At 44.0% G+C, this 18072-nt stretch overlaps 11 non-coding genes across 11 annotated transcripts; 4 read left to right on the top strand and 7 right to left on the bottom strand.

The window, feature by feature from the left end:
* Nucleotides 1-644: 644 nt before the first annotated feature.
* On the bottom strand, nt 645-717 carry trnak-cuu (transfer RNA lysine (anticodon CUU)). The gene has a single exon. It is a non-coding gene; the product is annotated as a tRNA-Lys (tRNA).
* Nucleotides 718-1486: 769 nt separating this feature from the next.
* trnai-aau (transfer RNA isoleucine (anticodon AAU)) lies at nt 1487-1560 on the bottom strand. Its single transcript has one exon. It is a non-coding gene; the product is annotated as a tRNA-Ile (tRNA).
* Nucleotides 1561-3287: 1727 nt separating this feature from the next.
* trnap-ugg (transfer RNA proline (anticodon UGG)) lies at nt 3288-3377 on the top strand. Its single transcript is given in 2 exon segments — nt 3288-3323; nt 3342-3377. It is a non-coding gene; the product is annotated as a tRNA-Pro (tRNA).
* Nucleotides 3378-3903: 526 nt separating this feature from the next.
* On the bottom strand, nt 3904-3977 carry trnai-aau (transfer RNA isoleucine (anticodon AAU)). Its single transcript has one exon. It is a non-coding gene; the product is annotated as a tRNA-Ile (tRNA).
* A 1886-nt stretch (nt 3978-5863) lies between these two features.
* On the top strand, nt 5864-5953 carry trnap-ugg (transfer RNA proline (anticodon UGG)). Its single transcript is given in 2 exon segments — nt 5864-5899; nt 5918-5953. It is a non-coding gene; the product is annotated as a tRNA-Pro (tRNA).
* A 526-nt stretch (nt 5954-6479) lies between these two features.
* trnai-aau (transfer RNA isoleucine (anticodon AAU)) lies at nt 6480-6553 on the bottom strand. The gene has a single exon. It is a non-coding gene; the product is annotated as a tRNA-Ile (tRNA).
* Nucleotides 6554-8440: 1887 nt separating this feature from the next.
* Nucleotides 8441-8530, top strand: trnap-ugg (transfer RNA proline (anticodon UGG)). The gene is given in 2 exon segments: nt 8441-8476; nt 8495-8530. It is a non-coding gene; the product is annotated as a tRNA-Pro (tRNA).
* Nucleotides 8531-9056: 526 nt separating this feature from the next.
* On the bottom strand, nt 9057-9130 carry trnai-aau (transfer RNA isoleucine (anticodon AAU)). The gene has a single exon. It is a non-coding gene; the product is annotated as a tRNA-Ile (tRNA).
* Nucleotides 9131-11020: 1890 nt separating this feature from the next.
* On the top strand, nt 11021-11110 carry trnap-ugg (transfer RNA proline (anticodon UGG)). The gene is given in 2 exon segments: nt 11021-11056; nt 11075-11110. It is a non-coding gene; the product is annotated as a tRNA-Pro (tRNA).
* A 526-nt stretch (nt 11111-11636) lies between these two features.
* Nucleotides 11637-11710, bottom strand: trnai-aau (transfer RNA isoleucine (anticodon AAU)). Its single transcript has one exon. It is a non-coding gene; the product is annotated as a tRNA-Ile (tRNA).
* Nucleotides 11711-14143: 2433 nt separating this feature from the next.
* Nucleotides 14144-14217, bottom strand: trnai-aau (transfer RNA isoleucine (anticodon AAU)). Its single transcript has one exon. It is a non-coding gene; the product is annotated as a tRNA-Ile (tRNA).
* Between the last annotated feature and the right edge of the window lie 3855 nt (nt 14218-18072).

Genomic DNA, 18072 nt, shown 5'->3' with positions numbered 1-18072 from the left:
AGGGGAAGGGACTGTCAGAGGCTATCAGAGAGTGTAAGGGGATCTCAGAGCGGGAAAGGGATAGTCAGATGTCATCAGAAAGTGTCAGGGGGCTCAGAGAGGGGACGGGACTGTCAGAGGGCATCGGAGAGTACATTAAGAACTGAGAGAGGGGAAGGACTGCCGAGTCTGAGAGAGTGTAAGGGGGCTCAGGGCAGATCTGTGTAAGGGGCACTCAGTGGGTATGAGAGAAGGTAAAGAACGCTGACAAGGTTCAAAGAGGATCATGTACTCTCTGAGTTCGATCCAGAGTGTATCAGAGAAGATAAGCAGCTCAGGGAGAATCAAAGAGGGTAAGGGGGGCTCAGGATGTATCAGAGAGGCGAATGGATCCAGAGATGTCATCTTCTAAATATTACAATTTCGAACATTCAACATTTTTGATAACAGCAATAAATGAAGCCGATTGAACCGATAATCTGCCGTGTCCCATCTGGAGGGAATGAGAAGGTAGAATCGGGAGGGACTGGATATTTGGCAACGCTCAAGGTTTCATTTCACACAGCTCAGTGTTGTGTCTGTTTTTTAACTGGATTTCATGAACTCGAGAAAAGAGGTTGCAATTTCAAAATTTTATAACCCATTGTGAAAAAAAGAACACAAATCGCCCAAAGTGGGGCTCGAACCCACGACCCTGAGATTAAGAGTCTCATGCTCTACCGACTGAGCTAGCCGGGATGGTTGCTAAAATTCTTCCCATTCTATTATTGTAGAGAGACAGCTGTTGGCTTTGCTGCAGGGGTTCAGTTCGTTCTGCAATCTCAGGGTTTCTCCTTCTGTGCACCTGATTTTCATTCTGGAGTCAGTCTGATGCCTTTTGCACGTCATTCAGCAACACGCTGAGCTGAAAAGGAACATCGGAACAGGAGAGGGCCATTCAGCCCCTCTTCCTGCTGTGCCATTCAATTCGATCATGACGTGATCTGCAACTCAACTCTCCTTCCCCGCCTTGGACACATATCCCTTGGAACCCAAACAGAGAAATTATCTATCAATATCAGTCTTGAAAATTTGAATTGATCCACAATCCACATCCTTTTGGCCGAGAGAGTTCCAGCTTTCGGCCGTATTTTGTTTGCTAAAGTAATTCCTGATTTCTTGCCTGATTGGTCTGTCTCCAATTTCAAAATTAAAACCCCTCATTATGGATTCCGCCAACAAAGAGAGAGATGACACAAAGATAGACAGAATTATAAGCAGTGCAGATGGAAGAATTAGATCACAGAGAGATATTACTAGATTAAGTGAATGGGCAAAACTGCGGCAAATGGATTTCAACGGAAGCAAGTTTGAGGCCGTCCACTTTGGACCTCAAAAAGATAGATCAGAAAACATATTAATGATGTCACTCCAAAAAATTAACCTTATGACATTTTGTGTGGATTCGCTTGTTTCTGAAGTCTGCCAAACTTTAAAAAGTTACCAAAATATTGCAATAGGAACCTTATGGCCAGTACGGGAATCGAACCCGCGACCTTGGCGTTATTAACACCACGCTCCAACCAACTGAGCTAACCGGCCATGCGTCCATCTTAGCTTTATGGGCTAACCCACGTGTTGGGTAGTTTGTGTTTATTTTTACACCGGCTGACAAGGTTTTTGGACGAATGTTGATTACACCACATCCCTTAAACATTGTTACTTGTTTCTGTATACATTGTCGATGATGTAGATCAAAATGAACAAACAGAGAGCACTTTAATGTAACAAATTAAATTCCGATCAATATTATTATACGAACAATGAACAGCCCATCCATGAAACACTGCCCCGCGATAAAACCTGTGGGCTGGACCCTGAGCTGCTGTGAAAATGATATCACCGCAACGTGATTCGATCACGCTGCGTTTTGACGTTGAATCAGATGTCTGTCTGTCTATCTGTCTGTCTGTTTATCCGTCTGATTGGGTCTCGGCCTTATTCTCAGGCCAGGCTTTTTGTTTGCTAGCTGCAGGCCTCGCTCCCCGACTGACTGAACAACTACCGGGCCGTGTGTCAGAATCAATGACTGTGACTGACTGTCTGCCCATTTATGGCCACATTTCTGAGTTCCTGCCTTCGCTCTGTGTCGCAGGCCTGTCTCTGTCCCTTAGCATCACAACACACCCACAAGCTTCACGACTGAACGCAGGTTTGGACAGTCTGTCCTCGCAGGTCTGGAAGGATGGCCGATCGGCTGTGGGTGGCACCGAATTCTGCAGTGGCTGCAGTGGTTCATTACCGGTAATGAAAATGAGGTATTATACCACCACAAGCTGCCGGTGAAAATCATTCAATTTCCCAAACTTGACCCACCGAATCAAATGAAGCTCCAGGGAAAGCTACAAGACAACGCCGGTCTATCGGGCATCGTTTGAAGCAACTGGCAGTTTAAAATCGCATCGACAGCCATGCAAGTACTGCCATGTGCCGCTGCGATCGCCGAGTGGTTGAAGCGTTAAATTCAAGATCAAATGGAGTTTTCCTTCGCAGGTTTGATTTCTGCTCGCTGAATTACTTTTTAAAGATCCGTTCAATGCTCAAATGAATGAACTGGATCTAATTCACTTCATTTATCTCTCTCAGAGCATGAGAGATACTCGAGCGTGGCCGGCGCTTTTAATTGGGTGCCCAATGTACTCTTGCAAAATTCAAATACACAAGAAAGAATCTTGCCCAATCTGCAACTAAAATTCTGCTACTTTGCAGAACCACCCATTTATAAGCGACTTTATTTACATGAATCTCTCTATCTCTCCTTGTCTCTTGTCTCTATGTTGTCCCCTGATGGACTTCTCAGGCTTCCTGGAACGGTAAAGGCTGATCTAACCTGCAACACCAGCAGGGAAAGGTAAAGGAAAAAAAGACTGAGACGGTCGGAAAAGTAAAGGTGCAACCCAGCTGATAAATTCGGAGATAATGTCTCCACATTTTTGTCTCTTCGCCCTCACAGTGAAAGAAAACAGCAATGTGAGTAAAATTTACTTATGGTAGCTTGTACACTCTGACGATGCCGAGACAGATGCCAATGTAGCTTCAGATTAACTAATTCTGAAAAGTATTATTTGAAAAAACAAGTCGTACATTGTAAACGAATTTAGTAAAGAGAGGCTAATATTGGTGACTGGAAATAGGTCGTGTTCAACTTGATATTGCTGTATTTTGGAATAGAAAACGAGATTGGGTGGACAGAAGCGGTTGGAAAGGATAGCCGATCGGCTGAAGACTATGGTGAAATTTTAGAGCGGCTGCAGGGCTTTCTAGCAAGCGGCTCGTTGGTCTAGGGGTATGATTCTCGCTTTGGGCGTTTTTCTAATGGAATATGCGAGAGGTCCCGGGTTCAAATCCCGGACGAGCCCTGTTATCTCACTGCTTTTTAGTGAAAAGTCACCAATTGGATTCTGACATCTTTGCAGTTGTTCGAATTGAAATATATTTGAGCTCCAGAGGACAAAGTGCAGAAGTTTGCAAGGCACAACACACACGGAGTAAATAAAATGTCTCAAGATGATGTGGAGATTGAAGCTGAATGTGAATTTACCCCAATTTAGGCGGTCTCATTGATATTAGATGACGGGATCGAGAACCACATACCCAAGTTTGCCGATGACACATAGATGGACAGAATTATGAGCAGTGTGGATGGAAGAATGAGATTACAGAGAGATATTACTAGATTAAGTGAATGGGCAAAACTGCGGCAAATGGATTTCAACGTAAGCAAGTTTGAGGCCGTCCACTTTGGACCTCAAAAAGATAGATCAGAAAACATATTAATGGATGTTACTCCAAAAAATTGACCTCATGACATTTTGTGTGGATTCGCTTGTTTCTCAAGTCTGCCAAACTTTTAAAAGTTACCAAAATATTGCAATAGGTACCTTATGGCCCATACGGGGATCGAACCCGCGACCTTGGCGTTATTAGCACCACGCTCTAACCAACTGAGCTAACCGGCCATGTAGACATCTTAGCTTTATGGGCTTACCCGCGTGTTGGGTAGTTTGTGTTTATTTTTACACCAGCTGACAGGGTTTTACAACGAATATTGAATAAACCACATCCCTTAAACATTGTTACTTGTTTCTGTATATACTGTCGAGGATGTAGATCAAAATTAACAAACAAAGAGCACTTTAATGTAACAAATTAAATTCCGATCAATATTATTTTACTAACAATCAACAGCCCATCCATAAAACACTGCCCCGCTTTAAAACCTGTGGGCAGGACCCTGAGCTGCTGTGAAAATGATATCACCGCAACGTGATTCGATCACGCTGCGTTTTGACGTTGAGTCAGATGTCTGTCTATCTGTCTGTCTGTTTATCCGTCTGATTGGGTCTCGGCCTTATTCTCAGGCCAGGCTTTTTGTTTGCTGGCTGCAGGCCTCGCTCCCCGACTGACTGAACAACTACCGGGCCGTGTGTCAGAATCAATGACTGTGACTGACTGTCTGCCCATTTATGGCCACATTTCTGAGTTCCTGCCTTCGCTCTGTGTCGCAGGCCTGTCTCTGTCCCTTAGGATCACAACACACCCACAAGCTTCACGACTGAACGCAGGTTTGGACAGTCTGTCCTCGCAGGTCCTTCGGAAGCTAATGATTTTGAACTGAATTATTTTTCCTGAGTGACTTGTGAAGTTTGGTTCAGTGATATGTTTGCGAAAGAGAACGGAGGAAATAGTTAGTGTGCAACTCGACATTTCTCTACATCGGAATAGAAAACGTGATTGGATGGATAGAAGAGGTCTGAAAGGATGGCCGATCGGCTGTGGGTGGCACCGAATTCTGCAGTGGCTGCAGTGGTTCATTACCGGTAATGAAAATGAGGTAATATACTACCACAAGCTGCCGGTGAAAATCATTCAATTTCCCAAACTTGACCCACCGAATCAAATGAAGCTGCTGGGAAAGCTACAAGACAACGCCGGTCTATCGGGCATCGTTTGAAGCAACTGGCAGTTTAAAGTAGCATCTACAGCCATGTAAGTACTGCCATGTGCCGCTGCGATCGCCGAGTGGTTGAAGCGTTAAATTCAAGATCAAATGGAGTTTTCCTTCGCAGGTTTGATTTCTGCTCGCTGAATTATTGTTTAAAGATCCGTTCAATGCTCAAATGAATGAACTGGATCTAACTCACTTCATTTATCTCTCTCAGAGCATGAGAGATACTCGAGCGTGGCCGGCGCTTTTAATTGGGTGCCCAATGTACTCTTGCAAAATTCAAATACACAAGAAAGAATCTTGCCCAATCTGCAACTAAAATTCTGCTACTTTGCAGAACCACCCATTTATAAGCGACTTTATTTACATGAATCTCTCTATCTCTCCTTGTCTCTTGTCTCGATGTTGTCCCCTGATGGACTTCTCAGGCTTCCTGGAACGGTAAAGGCTGATCTAACCTGCAACACCAGCAGGGAAAGGTAAAGGAAAAAAAGACTGAGACGGTCGGAAAAGTAAAGGTGCAACCCAGCTGATAAATTCGTAGCTAATGTCTCCACATTTTTGTCTCTTCGCCCTCACAGTGAAAGAAAACAGCAATCTGAGTAAAATATACTTATGATAGCTTGTACACTCTGACGATGCCGAGACAGATGCCAATGTAGCTTCAGATTAACTAATTCTGAAAAGTATTATTTGAAAAAACAAGTCGTACATTGTAAACGAATTTAGTAAAGAGAGGCTAATATTGGTGACTGGAAATAGGTCGTGTACAACTTGATATTGCTGTATTTTGGAATAGAAAACGAGATTGGGTGGACAGAAGCGGTTGGAAAGGATAGCCGATCGGCTGAAGACTATGGTGAAATTTTAGACCGGCTGCAGGGCTTTCTAGCAAGCGGCTCGTTGGTCTAGGGGTATGATTCTCGCTTTGGGCGTTTTTCTAATGGAATATGCGAGAGGTCCCGGGTTCAAATCCCGGACGAGCCCTGTTATCTCACTGCTTCTTAGTGAAAAGTCACCAATTGGATTCTGACATCTTTGCAGTTGTTCGAATTGAATTATATTTGCGCTCCAGAGGACAAAGTGCAGAAGTTTCCAAGGCGCAACACACACGGAGTAAATAAAATGTCTCAAGATGATGTGGAGATTGAAGCTGAATGTGAATTTACCCCAATTTAGGCGGTCTCATTGATATTAGATGACGGGATCGAGAACCGCATATCCAAGTTTGCCGATGACACAAAGATAGACAGAATTATAAGCAGTGTGGATGGAAGAATGAGATTACAGAGAGATATTACTAGATTAAGTGAATGGGCAAAACTGCGGCAAATGGATTTCAACGTAAGCAAGTTTGAGGCCGTCCACTTTGGACCTCAAAAAGATAGATCAGAAAACATATTAATGGATGTTACTCCAAAAAATTGACCTCATGACATTTTGTGTGGATTCGCTTGTTTCTCAAGTCTGCCAAACTTTTAAAAGTTACCAAAATATTGCAATAGGAACATTATGGCCCGTACGGGGATCGAACCCGCGACCTTGGCGTTATTAGCACCACGCGCTAACCAACTGAGCAAACCGGCCATATAGACATCTTAGCTTTATGGGCTTACCCGCGTGTTGGGTAGTTTGTGTTTATTTTTACACCAGCTGAAAGGGGTTTTACAACGAATATTGAATAAACCACATCCCTTAAACATTGTTACTTGTTTCTGTTTATACTGTCGAGGATGTAGATCAAAATTAACAAACAAAGAGCACTTTAATGTAACAAATTCAATTCCGATCAATATTGTTTTACTAACAATCAACAGCCCATCCATAAAACACTGCCCCGCTTTAAAACCTGTGGGCAGGACCCTGAGCTGCTGTGAAAATGATATCACCGCAACGTGATTCGATCACGCTGCGTTTTGACGTTGAGTCAGATGTCTGTCTATCTGTCTGTCTGTTTATCCGTCTGATTGGGTCTCGGCCTTATTCTCAGGCCAGGCTTTTTGTTTGCTGGCTGCTAGCCTCGCTCCCCGACTGACTGAACAACTACCGGGCCGTGTGTCAGAATCAATGACTGTGACTGACTGTCTGCCCATTTATGGCCACATTTCTGAGTTCCTGCCTTCGCTCTGTGTCGCAGGCCTGTCTCTGTCCCTTAGGATCACAACACACCCACAAGCTTCACGACTGAACGCAGGTTTGGACAGTCTGTCCTCGCAGGTCCTTCGGAAGCTAATGATTTTGAACTGAATTATTTTTCCTGAGTGACTTGTGAAGTTTGGTTCAGTGATATGTTTGCGAAAGAGAACGGAGGAAATAGTTAGTGTGCAACTCGACATTTCTCTACATCGGAATAGAAAACGTGATTGGATGGATAGAAGAGGTCTGAAAGGATGGCCGATCGGCTGTGGGTGGCACCGAATTCTGCAGTGGCTGCAGTGGTTCATTACCGGTAATGAAAATCAGGTAATATACTACCACAAGCTGCCGGTGAAAATCATTCAATTTCCCAAACTTGACCCACCGAATCAAATGAAGCTGCTGGGAAAGCTACAAGACAACGCCGGTCTATCGGGCATCGTTTGAAGCAACTGGCAGTTTAAAGTAGCATCTACAGCCATGTAAGTACTGCCATGTGCCGCTGCGATCGCCGAGTGGTTGAAGCGTTAAATTCAAGATCAAATGGAGTTTTCCTTCGCAGGTTTGATTTCTGCTCGCTGAATTATTGTTTAAAGATCCGTTCAATGCTCAAATGAATGAACTGGATCTAACTCACTTCATTTATCTCTCTCAGAGCATGAGAGATACTCGAGCGTGGCCGGCGCTTTTAATTGGGTGCCCAATGTACTCTTGCAAAATTCAAATACACAAGAAAGAATCTTGCCCAATCTGCAACTAAAATTCTGCTACTTTGCAGAACCACCCATTTATAAGCGACTTTATTTACATGAATCTCTCTATCTCTCCTTGTCTCTTGTCTCTATGTTGTCCCCTGATGGACTTCTCAGGCTTCCTGGAACGGTAAAGGCTGATCTAACCTACAACACCAGCAGGGAAAGGTAAAGGAAAAAAAGACTGAGACGGTCGGAAAAGTAAAGGTGCAACCCAGCTGATAAATTCGTAGCTAATGTCTCCACATTTTTGTCTCTTCGCCCTCACAGTGAAAGAAAACAGCAATCTGAGTAAAATATACTTATGATAGCTTGTACACTCTGACGATGCCGAGACAGATGCCAACGTAGCTTCAGATGAACTAATTCTGAAAAGTATTATTTGAAAAAACAAGTCGTACATTGTAAACGAATTTAGTAAAGAGAGGCTAATATTGGTGACTGGAAATAGGTCGTGTACAACTTGATATTGCTGTATTTTGGAATAGAAAACGAGATTGGGTGGACAGAAGCGGTTGGAAAGGATAGCCGATCGGCTGAAGACTATGGTGAAATTTTAGACCGGCTGCAGGGCTTTCTAGCAAGCGGCTCGTTGGTCCAGGGGTATGATTCTCGCTTTGGGCGTTTTTCTAATGGAATATGCGAGAGGTCCCGGGTTCAAATCCCGGACGAGCCCTGTTATCTCACTGCTTCTTAGTGAAAAGTCACCAATTGGATTCTGACATCTTTGCAGTTGTTCGAATTGAATTATATTTGCGCTCCAGAGGACAAAGTGCAGAAGTTTCCAAGGCGCAACACACACGGAGTAAATAAAATGTCTCAAGATGATGTGGAGATTGAAGCTGAATGTGAATTTACCCGAATTTAGGCGGTCTCATTGATATTAGATGACGGGATCGAGAACCACATATCCAAGTTTGCCGATGACACAAAGATAGACAGAATTATAAGCAGTGTGGATGGAAGAATGAGATTACAGAGAGATATTACTAGATTAAGTGAATGGGCAAAACTGCGGCAAATGGATTTCAACGTAAGCAAGTTTGAGGCGGTCCACTTTGGACCTCAAAAAGATAGATCAGAAAACATATTAATGGATGTTACTCCAAAAAATTGACCTCATGACATTTTGTGTGGATTCGCTTGTTTCTCAAGTCTGCCAAACTTTTAAAAGTTACCAAAATATTGCAATAGGAACATTATGGCCCGTACGGGGATCGAACCCGCGACCTTGGCGTTATTAGCACCACGCGCTAACCAACTGAGCTAACCGGCCATGTAGACATCTTAGCTTTATGGGCTTACCCGCGTGTTGGGTAGTTTGTGTTTATTTTTACACCAGCTGACAGGGTTTTACAACGAATATTGAATAAACCACATCCCTTAAACATTGTTACTTGTTTCTGTATATACTGTCGAGGATGTAGATCAAAATTAACAAACAAATAGCACTTTAATGTAACAAATTAAATTCCGATCAATATTATTTTACTAACAATCAACAGCCCATCCATAAAACACTGCCCCGCTTTAAAACCTGTGGGCAGGACCCTGAGCTGCTGTGAAAATGATATCACCGCAACGTGATTCGATCACGCTGCGTTTTGACGTTGAGTCAGATGTCTGTCTGTCTATCTGTCTGTCTGTTTATCCGTCTGATTGGGTCTCTGCCTTATTCTCAGGCCAGGCTTTTTGTTTGCTGGCTGCAGGCCTCGCTCCCCGACTGACTGAACAACTACCGGGCCGTGTGTCAGAATCAATGACTGTGACTGACTGTCTGCCCATTTATGGCCACATTTCTGAGTTCCTGCCTTCGCTCTGTGTCGCAGGCCTGTCTCTGTCCCTTAGGATCACAACACACCCACAAGCTTCACGACTGAACGCAGGTTTGGACAGTCTGTCCTCGCAGGTCCTTCGGAAGCTAATGATTTTGAACTGAATTATTTTTCCTGAGTGACTTGTGAAGTTTGGTTCAGTGATATGTTTGCGAAAGAGAACGGAGGAAATAGTTAGTGTGCAACTCGACATTTCTCTACATCGGAATAGAAAACGTGATTGGATGGATAGAAGAGGTCTGAAAGGATGGCCGATCGGCTGTGGGTGGCACCGAATTCTGCAGTGGCTGCAGTGGTTTATTACCGGTAATGAAAATGAGGTAATATACTACCACAAGCTGCCGGTGAAAATCATTCAATTTCCCAAACTTGACCCACCGAATCAAATGAAGCTGCTGGGAAAGCTACAAGACAACGCCGGTCTATCGGGCATCGTTTGAAGCAACTGGCAGTTTAAAGTAGCATCTCCAGCCATGTAAGTACTGCCATGTGCCGCTGCGATCGCCGAGTGGTTGAAGCGTTAAATTCAAGATCAAATGGAGTTTTCCTTCGCAGGTTTGATTTCTGCTCGCTGAATTATTGTTTAAAGATCCGTTCAATGCTCAAATGAATGAACTGGATCTAACTCACTTCATTTATCTCTCTCAGAGCATGAGAGATACTCGAGCGTGGCCGGCGCTTTTAATTGGGTGCCCAATGTACTCTTGCAAAATTCAAATACACAAGAAAGAATCTTGCCCAATCTGCAACTAAAATTCTGCTACTTTGCAGAACCACCCATTTATAAGCGACTTTATTTACATGAATCTCTCTATCTCTCCTTGTCTCTTGTCTCGATGTTGTCCCCTGATGGACTTCTCAGGCTTCCTGGAACGGTAAAGGCTGATCTAACCTGCAACACCAGCAGGGAAAGGTAAAGGAAAAAAAGACTGAGACGGTCGGAAAAGTAAAGGTGCAACCCAGCTGATAAATTCGTAGCTAATGTCTCCACATTTTTGTCTCTTCGCCCTCACAGTGAAAGAAAACAGCAATCTGAGTAAAATATACTTATGATAGCTTGTACACTCTGACGATGCCGAGACAGATGCCAATGTAGCTTCAGATTAACTAATTCTGAAAAGTATTATTTGAAAAAACAAGTCGTACATTGTAAACGAATTTAGTAAAGAGAGGCTAATATTGGTGACTGGAAATAGGTCGTGTACAACTTGATATTGCTGTATTTTGGAATAGAAAACGAGATTGGGTGGACAGAAGCGGTTGGAAAGGATAGCCGATCGGCTGAAGACTATGGTGAAATTTTAGACCGGCTGCAGGGCTTTCTAGCAAGCGGCCCGTTGGTCTAGGGGTATGATTCTCGCTTTGGGCGTTTTTCTAATGGAATATGCGAGAGGTCCCGGGTTCAAATCCCGGACGAGCCCTGTTATCTCACTGCTTTTTAGTGAAAAGTCACCAATTGGATTCTGACATCTTTGCAGTTGTTCGAATTGAATTATATTTGAGCTCCAGAGGACAAAGTGCAGAAGTTTCCAAGGCGCAACACACACGGAGTAAATAAAATGTCTCAAGATGATGTGGAGATTGAAGCTGAATGTGAATTTACCCCAATTTAGGCGGTCTCATTGATATTAGATGACGGGATCGAGAACCACATATCCAAGTTTGCCGATGACACAAAGATAGACAGAATTATAAGCAGTGTGGATGGAAGAATGAGATTACAGAGAGATATTACTAGATTAAGTGAATGGGCAAAACTGCGGCAAATGGATTTCAACGTAAGCAAGTTTGAGGCCGTCCACTTTGGACCTCAAAAAGATAGATCAGAAAACATATTAATGGATGTTACTCCAAAAAATTGACCTCATGACATTTTGTGTGGATTCGCTTGTTTCTCAAGTCTGCCAAACTTTTAAAAGTTACCAAAATATTGCAATAGGAACCTTATGGCCCGTATGGGGATCGAACCCGCGACCTTGGCGTTATTAGCACCACCCTCTAACCAACTGAGCTAACCGGCCATGTATACATCTTAGCTTTATGGGCTTACCCGCGTGTTGGGTAGTTTGTGTTTATTTTTACACCAGCTGACAGGGTTTTACAACGAATATTGAATAAACCACATCCCTTAAACATTGTTACTTGTTTCTGTATATACTGTCGAGGATGTAGATCAAAATTAACAAACAAAGAGCACTTTAATGTAACAAATTAAATTCCGATCAATATTATTTTACTAACAATCAACAGCCCATCCATAAAACACTGCCCCGCTATGAAACCTGTGTGCAGGACCCTGAGCTGCCTGTCTGTCTGTCTGTTTATCCGTCTGATTGGGTCTCGGTCGTATTCTCAGGCCAGGCTTTTTGTTTGCTGGCTGCAGGCCTCGCTCCCCGACTGACTGAACAACTGACGGGCCGTGTATCAGAATCAATGACTGTGACTGACTGTCTGCCCATTTATGGCCACATTTCTGAGTTCCAAATCGCTCTGTGTCGCAGGCCTGTCTCTGTCCCTTAGGATCACAATACACCCACAAGCTTCACGACTGAACGCAGGTTTGGTCAGTCTGTCCTCGCAGGTCCTTCGGAAGCGAATGATTTTGAACTGAATTATTTTTCCTGAGTGACTTGTGAAGTTTGGTTCAGTGATATGTTTGCGAAAGAGAACGGAGGAAATAGTTAGTGTGCAACTCGACAATTCTCTACATCGGAATAGAAAACGTGATTGGATGGATAGAAGAGGTCTGAAAGGATGGCCGATCGGCTGTGGGTGGCACCGAATTCTGCAGTGGCTGCAGTGGTTCATTACCGGTAATGAAAATCAGGTAATATACTACCACAAGCTGCCGGTGAAAATCATTCAATTTCCCAAACTTGACCCACCGAATCAAATGAAGCTGCTGGGAAAGCTACAAGACAACGCCGGTCTATCGGGCATCGTTTGAAGCAACTGGCAGTTTAAAGTAGCATCTACAGCCATGTAAATACTGCCATGTGCCGCTGCGATCGCCGAGTGGTTGAAGCGTTAAATTCAAGATCAAATGGAGTTTTCCTTCGCAGGTTTGATTTCTGCTCGCTGAATTATTGTTTAAAGATCCGTTCAATGCTCAAATAAATGAACTGGATCTAACTCACTTCATTTATCTCTCTCAGAGCATGAGAGATACTCGAGCGTGGCCGGCGCTTTTAATTGTGTGCCCAATGTACTCTTGCAAAATTCAAATACACAAGAAAGAATCTTGCCCAATCTGCAACTAAAATTCTGCTACTTTGCAGAACCACCCATTTATAAGCGACTTTATTTACATGAATCTCTCTATCTCTCCTTGTCTCTTGTCTCTATGTTGTCCGCTGATGGACTTCTCAGGCTTCCTGGAACGGTAAAGGCTGATCTAACCTGCAACACCAGCAGGGAAAGGTAAAGGAAAAAAAGACTGAGACGGTCGGAAAAGTAAAGGTGCAACCCAGCTGATAAATTCGTAGCTAATGTCTCCACATTTTTGTCTCTTCGCCCTCACAGTGAAAGAAAACAGCAATGTGAGTAAAATATACTTATGATAGCTTGTATGCTCTGACGATGCCGAGACAGATGCCAATGTAGCTTCAGATTAACTAATTCTGAAAAGTATTGTTTGAAAAAACAAGTCGTACATTGTAAACGAATTTAGTAAAGAGAGGCTAATATTGGTGACTGGAAATAGGTCGTGTACAACTTGATATTGCTGTATTTTGGAATAGAAAACGAGATTGGGTGGACAGAAGCGGTTGGAAAGGATAGCCGATCGGCTGAAGACTATGGTGAAATTTTAGACCGGCTGCAGGGCTTTCTAGCAAGCGGCTCGTTGGTCTAGGGGTATGGTTCTCGCCATGGGCGTTTTTCTAATGGAATATGCGAGAGGTCCCGGGTTCAAATCCCGGACGAGCCCTGTTTTCTCACTGCTTTTTAGTGAAAAGTCACCAATTTGATTCTGACATCTTTGTAGTTGTTCGAATTGAATTATATTTGAGCTCCAGAGGACAAAGTGCAGAAGTTTCCAAGGCGCAACACACACGGAGTAAATAAAATGTCTCAAGATGATGTGGAGATTGAAGCTGAATGTGAATTTACCCCAATTTCGGCGGTTTCATTGATATTAGATGACGGGATCGAGAACCACATATCCAAGTTTGCCGATGACACAAAGATAGACAGAATTATAAGCAGTGTGGATGGAAGAATGAGATCACAGAGAGATATTACTAGATTAAGTGAATGGACAAAACTGCGGCAAATGGATTTCAACGTAAGCAAGTTTGAGGCCGTCCACTTTGGACCTCAAAAAGATAGATCAGAAAACATATTAATGAATGTTACTCCAAAAAATTGACCTCATGACATTTTGTGTGGATTCGCTTGTTTCTCAAGTCTGCCAAACTTTTAAAAGTTACCAAAATATTGCAATAGGAACCTTATGGCCCGTATGGGGATCGAACCCGCGACCTTGGCGTTATTAGCACCACCCTCTAACCAACTGAGCTAACCGGCCATGTATACATCTTAGCTTTATGGGCTTACCCGCGTGTTGGGTAGTTTGTGTTTATTTTTACACCAGCTGACAGGGTTTTACAACGAATATTGAATAAACCACATCCCTTAAACATTGTTACTTGTTTCTGTATATACTGTCGAGGAAGTAGATCAAAATTAACAAACAAAGAGCACTTTAATGTAACAAATTAAATTCCGATCAATATTATTTTACTAACAATCAACAGCCCATCCATAAAACACTGCCCCGCTTTAAAACCTGTGGGCAGGACCCTGACCTGCTGTGAAAATGATATCACCGCAACGTGATTCGATCACGCTGCGTTTTGACGTTGAGTCAGATGTCTGTCTGTCTATCTGTCTGTCTGTTTATCCGTCTGATTGGGTCTCTGTCTTCTTCTCAGGCTTTTAGTTTGCTGGCTGCAGGCCTCGCTCCCCGACTGATTGAACGACAACCGGGCTGTCTGTCGGAATCAATGACTGTGACTGACTGTCTGCCCATTTATGGCCCTGAATGGCCACATTTCTGAGTTCCTGCCTTCGCTCTGTGTCACAGGCCTGCCTCTCTCCCTTCGGGTGAAAACACACCCACAAGCTTCACGACTGAACGCAGGTTTGGTCAGTCTGTCCTCGCAGGTCCTTCGGAAGCTAATGATTTTGAACTGAATTATTTTTCCTGAGTGACTTGTGAAGTTTTGTTCAGTGATATGTTTGCGAAAGAGAACGGAGGAAATAGTTAGTGTGCAACTCGACATTTCTCTACATCGGAATAGAAAACGTGATTGGATGGATAGAAGAGGTCTGAAAGGATAACCGATCGGCTGCGGCTGGCACTTAATTGGGCAGTGGCTGCAGTGGTTTATTACCGGTGGTTTGTTCTCGGTGTCTTGTTAGGCTTGGGGTCTGATTTTCGCTTTGGAATATTTGACGATTGATTCTGAGCGAGGTCCAGTTTCTCAATGTTGTTTGAAGCTCAAATAAATATGAACGAGATTTAACCAACCACATTTCTTTCCTTCAAACAGATATTTCAGCAGACGAGTGTCCAATCGTCTTTTACAAGACATTTGAAGGAATCTCTCCCGAGCTCCATGTTAAATTCTTGCTCGTTCGCAGAACTTGACATTTGTTTCTATACTTTAATCTGTCTCTTGACTCTCTGTGTTTTCACCTCATGGACTTCTCAGGCTTTATTAAACGGCCAAGGATGATCGAATCTGCAGAGAAGTGTAAAGATAGGAAGGCGGAGACTGTAGGAGAAGTAAAGTTGCAACCCAGCTGATGAATTCATAACTAATGTCCACTAATGTCTCTTCGCCCTCACAGTGAAAAAATCAGCAATTTGAGTACAGTATACTTTTGGTAGAGTGTACAATAGGCAGATGTTGAGACAGACACCAATCGAACTGTTGTCGTGGCGATGAAAGCGCCCAATGCTAAACAATAGATCACAAGGTAACGCTGAACATTCTTTGCTGTGAACAAGCTGACAAACGCGGCCTTTCCCACTTGTCATTTTCGGGCCAGGCAAGCTGCTCGCACAAAACAGCATTTTCTATTCGAACTACGATCGGGACAAAAGGTGATGTTCAGGCAATGACAGCACCAAGTGCAAGTAGCCATATACACGAAATAGAAAGTGAGGTAATATACTACCACAAGCTGCCGGTGAAAATCATTCAATTTCCCAAAATTAACGCACCGAATCAAATGTAGCTCCTGGGAAAGCTGCAAGACAACGCAGGTCTATCGGGCATCGTTTGAAGCAACTGGCAGTTTAAAGTGGCATCTCCTGCTGCTTCTGTGGGGAGTGAGAGAGAGAGAGAGACTGTCGGTATCTGCGTACAGTTTGATTTTGTACAGAACTGCAGAGAGAAACAGCAAATATACCGGGGCTGTGATATATTGTGTCCTAGGCCCAACCATCTTCAGCTGCTTCATCAATGATCTTCCCTCCATCATAAGGTCAGAAATTGGGATGTTCGCTGATGACTGCACAGTGTTCAGTTCCATTCGCAACCCCTCAGATAATGAAGCAGTCCGAGCCCGCATGCAGCAAGACCTCGACAACATCCAGGCTTGGGCTGATAAGTGGCAAGTAACATTCGCCCCAGATAAGTGCCAGGCAATGACCATCTCCAACGAGAGAGAGTCTAACCACCTCCCCTTGACATTCAACGGCATTACCATCGCCGAATCCCCCACCATCAACATCCTGGGGGTCACCATTGACCAGAAACTTAACTGGACCAGCCATATAAATACTGTGGCTACGAGAGCAGGTCAGAGGCTGGGTATTCTGCGGCAAGTGACTCACCTCCTGACTCCCCAAAGCCTTTCCACCATCTCCAAGGCACAAGTCAGGAGTGTGATGGAATACTCTCCACTTGCCTGGATGAGTGCAGCTCCAACAACACTCAAGAAGCTCGACACCATCCAAGATAAAGCAGCCCGTTTGATTGGCACCCCATCTACCACCCTAAACATTCACTCCCTTCACCACCGGCGCACTGTGGCTGCAGTGTGCAACATCCACAGGATGCACTGCAGCAACTCGCCAAGGCTTCTTCGACAGCACCTCCCAAACCCACGACCTCTACCACCTAGAAGGACAAGGGCAGCAGGCGCATGGGAACAACACCACCTGCACGTTCCCCTCCAAGTCACACACCATCCCGACTTGGAAATATATCGCTGTTCCTTCATTGTCGCTGGGTCAAAATCCTGGAACTCCCTTCCTAACAGCACTGTGGGAGAACCGTCACCACACGGACTGCAGCGGTTCAAGAAGGCGGCTCACCACCACCTTCTCGAGGGCAATTAGGGATGGGCAATAAATGCCGGCCTTGCCAGCGACGCCCACATCCCGTGAACGAATAAAAAAAAAATTCATATTTAACGACAAGAATATCCGGAGTCAAATGCTGAAAGGAATGGAGAGATAAGAGGCCTGAGAATAAACACAGAGCTGAATGAACCACGAAAGAGTGAAAGAGAAATAAATGTCATCAGTTCCACAGTGTCTGGTGCGGAATGTTGAGAACTCCCCGGTGGGCTGGTGGTTCGAATTCGGTGTTTTCACCGCCACGTGGTTCGATTCCCAGTCAGGGAATGAACGTTATACAAGAATAAAGAACCGATTGAATTAACTGCATGAAGCAAATTAATCGCAGTTCGTCGTTGCATCATTGTTTGAATCACCATTAATCAACAGATAACTTTTTATTTCAGACTGAAGGAGATACTGACATGGTCATCAAGAGACAGTCAAAACTTTAATAAGACTTTTGCGCTTTGCATGTGATGAAATTTTATCATTTTACACATTGCAAGTAATAAAGTAATACAAAAAAATCAGAATCCTTTAAACCGAGGAGGAGTCGAACCTATAACGTTTTACATTTTGAAGAAGATACGTTATTTATTGCACCACTGGCTCAGATTGCAGAAAGTCAGCAGCAGCTCACACTCTCACAGCGCTGCGATATAAACAGGTCCCGAGTCAGCCTCGGTCATGAGCACGGGACACCACGAGCCTGAGAGCATCAGAAAGGTGCTCACTAAACAATTACCAAAGAGAAGTACGTTGTTTTTTCCTGCCTGCGATAGCTTTGCTGGTCGAACAGAAAACTTCAAAGGAGTAGATCTTTACGATCGTTTGTTCAATTCCATCTCAAAGGAGCAATCAAGCAGCAATTAGCTCAAGGCCCCTCTCGTAAGTTTACGATGCACCCTCAGAGACCGCCATGTCGTCTGAGGAATCACCCTCCTCGATCGCTTCACTCGCAGACGGCCCTGCAAGAGAACAGAGGGCACTATGAGGCATGTGCACCAACGTTACGGTGCGCCTGAT

This window comes from Heptranchias perlo, chromosome 20, assembly GCF_035084215.1.
Source record: "Heptranchias perlo isolate sHepPer1 chromosome 20, sHepPer1.hap1, whole genome shotgun sequence".
Lineage (NCBI taxonomy): Eukaryota > Metazoa > Chordata > Chondrichthyes > Hexanchiformes > Hexanchidae > Heptranchias > Heptranchias perlo.
Note: the sequence above shows the minus strand (reverse complement) of the source record. Positions and strands in the feature narration are given on the sequence as shown.